This window comes from Coturnix japonica, chromosome 1 (genome assembly GCF_001577835.2).
Source record: "Coturnix japonica isolate 7356 chromosome 1, Coturnix japonica 2.1, whole genome shotgun sequence".
NCBI classification, from domain to species: Eukaryota; Metazoa; Chordata; class Aves; order Galliformes; family Phasianidae; genus Coturnix; species Coturnix japonica.
In genome coordinates this window covers 103,581,081-103,585,887 of record NC_029516.1, presented here as the reverse complement: position 1 = coordinate 103,585,887, position 4,807 = coordinate 103,581,081, and the positions used below count along the sequence as shown (strand labels likewise).

The following is a 4,807-nucleotide window of genomic DNA, read 5'->3' as shown; positions in this document are numbered from 1 at the left end:
AAAAAAAAAAAGCATAGATACACAACAAAAACAAAACCAAAATTAGTTATTCAAAACAGAACAAAACCTGTGAAGCAACACAACCAATGTGATATTACTCACTCCAAAGCCCTTCAGGCATCCAAAATGTATGTCAGCTATGTTCTTCTCTCTCTTTACAGAAGAAAAGTATATTGGAGAAGAACTGCATAATCATAACGGAGTATACTCCCATTTTAACACATGAAAAGTCTGATGACTATCACATGCCTGTTCCCAACTAGAGTCCAGATCTCAGGATTTTACCCAGAGCTATACATAGCTGCCATTTGGATGTACAGATTAGTTAATTCTACTCATGTATACCAGTACTGTCATACAAAATACATACTGGACTAAGCAGTGGATGTATGGACGATTAACCCATAAGTTCTCAGAGTATGCATAACACAAACTGATGGAATTGGGTTTCTTGAAAAAAGCAATTATGGCTTCTGTTTTCTCTCAAGAAAACAGAGGCCTCCTTTATTATATTATAGACTAGAGATTAAGTTACATTCATCCAAGAGAGACTGAGCTTGAACTCCCTTTTGCCAGAGGCAATGCAAATCTACATTACTGACAACAGAGAAGTCAGATTGAAAAACATTACTTTGTAAAAGGGCTGGTCATTCATTAAACCACTGTAACTTGATCAAACTCATCACATTTTCAATGTCAATCAATGAAATTGCAATGGCATGCTTACCAGTGTACTTAACATAATGGGAATGACTTTTACTGCTTCGGCTTAATATAATTTCTCATTTTCACTTCACTCAAGAGCTCAGAGCAAATAGGCAGCATTTCATAGGTCTAGGCTGAAAAATAAGAAACTATGGGAAACTGTTTAATGATAGCACTCTTTACTTATAAATAGTTTCACCTAATTTAGCATGCCATTATGTTTGCCACAAGTAAATAAAGAAATGCAAAAATATGCACTCTTTCTTCCTTTCTTCCAACAAACTTTTTTAAAAACAAAAGGTAAGTGGAGGGAAAAAAAAAAAAAACAAAAAAAACAAAAAAAACATGTCTATGGATGAATGTGTTTTCAGAAAAACTACATTAATCTTCATCAAATGCAAGCTGGAGCTGGCAGAAACATCTTGGTTATTTTGGGATGAACCAAAACTAATAAGATATCTAGCCAGTCAATTCCAGTGGCCAGAATGGGTAGAAAAATGATAGAAAGAAGAAAGAAGGAATGTCAGAAGAAAATAAAGAGATAATTCCATAATAAACAATGAGATAAAGTGGCCAGAAAGCTAATCTTTCATGTTTTGCTAGCAAAACAAAATAAAGAAAAAAGGAATATCCAATATGACTTTAAATATTAAAAATAAAACAAAAACAAAAAACAAAAAAAAAAAACAAAAACAGTTGCTCACAAAATCACTATCATGTTGACAAACATTGCTTGCTGGATGATGATGAGATAGATACACATGGGAAATACACATTGGGCTCATTTCTTCTGTTGGCAACAATGTTATTTACATCATGTACAGAGGATCATGCTAGATAGATCCTCAGTCTGATCTAATACAGAATTTGTTTCATGTCCTTTCATATTAGTTCAGTTAATTTAGTTAAGGATAGACAGATATTGATTGGTTTTGTCATACAGCATTTGTATGGTTTTCTACTGACAGACAGTGGTTCTTAGTTTGAAGGGTTTTATGTGACAAATGTGTATGATGGAACATGTGTGAAATGGTACACAGCTGGTATTAACAATATATCGCAAAAATTGATATTTTAAGCAGAGATGTAATTCAGATCAGATTTGGCCCACAACACTGAGGTTTTGTGTCTATAAATAGCATGAATAGGACAACGTGTTAACAAAAGCCAGCTAATATTGGCAAATGTTTCAGCTAAATCTTCAAAGTGAGGGATGATTTTGGTGATTTAAGGTTTGGTTGTCTTTATTGTTTTGTTTTTCCTTGAAAGTCATTAGAACTAATAACCCTGAAAGAAATTATAACCCGTGATGTTTCTTGTCTTATCATAACCTGTTATCCCTTGGGAGAAATAATAACAGTTGCCAAACTAAAGATAAAGTCAAAACAAAAAGCAGATAGAAAAGGAGATTGTTGCTAAGAAAAAATAAATAAGATTTAAATAACCAATAACAACACAAAAGATACAATTACATAAAATACAAAATTGCTGGTAGCTAGAAAGCTTTATTTAAAAATGTGCTATTTAACATAAGGTAAGAATATTAAGCTAAATCCAAATTCTACCTTCCAAAGAACTGCACTATTACAGTGCCTTGCAGAATGATCTTAATCCATGCCCAAGTACTACAAACCATGAAAAAGTTGTCTGTGACCCACACAAGGTAATATATTTCACATATAACTCTTAAAAGGCCAGAAGGGAGAATCCTGATAGTTAGTTATGGAAGACAGTGGGAATCAGGCTGCCCTGCCAGCACTCTCTTGCTGGACAGTTCCCCAGCTCCATCTACGGCAGCACAAGGTGGGAAAGGAAACTGGGTGGGAAAGAACTTGTAGTACCAGGGGCAGTGCCATTCAGATCCATAGTTTTCCTTACAAAAATGCCACACTATCTTTATCCACTTTTGCAGGACAGTAAGCAAACATAGAACCTTTCTTAGCAATACATAAGGACTGACGTGAACAAAGTGCACATCCTACAGGCAACACCTCTATCTTCCCTCACACTTGTTTTTAGTGAAAGTTACTATGTTTGTGTGCAAGCCAGGTACGATGTCTATCTCTGTTATATTTTGATAGATTTCTCAGTTCATTGTAAACAACCAAAAATTGCTATAAAATTGCTGAAGCAGCTGAGATCTTAATTCTGAACTCACAAGAGAGTCTAAGATTACAGACAGCTGTGACTGAATGAAATATATATTTTAGTACTTTTCAAACATAAGTTGATGCATGGTCTTGGAACAGTCCTATAAGGCAAATGACAGATTGGAGACGTGGAACTGACTGTTAACAACATTTTGGTGCAGTTCTATGAAATGCTAACAAGAACATGTTCAGAAAGGTGTACACACATACACATTCATAAAGGAATTATACAGGCATTTTAAAGACACCCTTGTCTATTTTACTTATCTATTAAAAAAATATCTTTTGATGAAGGTTACCTTAAATATTTTCATTTGTTACCAAGGTACTTACATATAGATCTATAAATATATTTATATATTTATATATTTATAGACAAAAACTACATTACTCACCTTTCTGTCTATATACAGACAATGATATCAAGAAGTTTAACAGTCACAGAAAGAAAGTGTTCAAGCACCATGATATTTAACTTGCCAGCATACTACTGAATGGAAAACAGTGCAAGCACATTTGTATAGATGTTCCTCTAAGATCTTTCTTTTCTTAAGTCTGCACTACATCTTTCCTTAATTTGTTTACTAAAATGTTACACTTAATGCTTTCAATGATCTTGGCAACTCTTCTATTTTGTTTAACCTTTTACTAAGGTTATTTTTGCTCTTAAGTTACCTACACTTCTACTGAATAATAGTAATGATAATCTAACTGCATATACTTTCAAATGAATAATCAATGACCTAACAGTTTGTTTTCTGAACTTTTATGAGGAAGAGGACAAATATCCATCATGAGGAATGCAACACACTCCCTCACAAGACCAAAGCAACAGTGCATGAAATTGAACTCAAAAAGAGCCTCCATTCTGTGTGACTTCTTGGCTGACACAATTTAGATATTTATAGCTTTACAAATGGGCCACTGGAGAAGAACTTCAAGCTTTTTCTAGCCAGGAAGGATTAATGAACATGTGCACCTGGTAATTATAGTACTCCATCTTTCTCAAAGCCCTCACGATGCCTCAATGGCAGAAACTGTAATGAAAAGCCATTGAAAATATCAATCTGCAATTCCACAAGTCATTTAAATATTAAAATGTATAAGCTCTTTTCATACTTTCTGACAACTATCCTAACAATGGTGTGCAAAAAAATTATATGTAGACATTTTCTGCTTCACATTAGTACCTGGAATGCCTCATTTAATATGTAAAACTAATCCAACATGAATTTAGTCTTTAACTCTCAATTCAAATTAGAAAATCTATGGGAGTAACTGACAAACACTTCCTTAACTAACAGCAGGAAGAAATATCAGCCTTGGGAAAAACATGCAATCCTTAGGCATGCATTCCACAACACATTTCCAGAGAAAAGTTTACCAGAAAATAAACGTTTAGGGAATTGGGAAAAACATTCTGAATGTTTTCCATTAAAAATAGGTATTTGTGAAGTGGAAACTTTAAGAAGCACGCATGCTATCACCAACGTTTTACTAATATGCATGCTACCAGAAATCCCCAGAAGTTTGGTTGTTAAAACACCACCTCAGTTAACTTGAAAAACACTGTGCTTCATACTGGATTTGGCAATTAAAAATACTAGAAAAAATACTTGGAAAACATGGTGATACATAAAACCCACTTCAACGTTAAGGTCCTAAAGCATCAGATTGTCTAAGAGCATAAATATTACAAATTTTAATCTTATTATGTTTGATATACACTCAACCTGAAGCAGACGGACACGTGAAGGGATGAAGCAGACCACCCAAAAGGAAAAGCAGAACTACTGATACACGTTATTTTAAGCAAAAGAAAAAAAAAAAAAAAAAAAAGGAAGGATCGGCATCATAAATATTCTTTGTTTTTAATTTAATTCATTTTAGTGAAGCACTTAGCTAGTACAGAATTAGAATGAAAAACCAATTGTCACCTAAACCCACAGATA

The 4,807-nt window shown here is 33.7% G+C and overlaps 1 protein-coding gene across 19 annotated transcripts in view; it reads right to left on the bottom strand.

Moving 5' to 3' along the window:
• Positions 1-4,807, bottom strand: part of DMD (dystrophin) — a 1,014,969-nt gene that overhangs the window by 492,600 nt on the left and 517,562 nt on the right. The gene's annotated exons all lie outside the window — the stretch shown is intronic.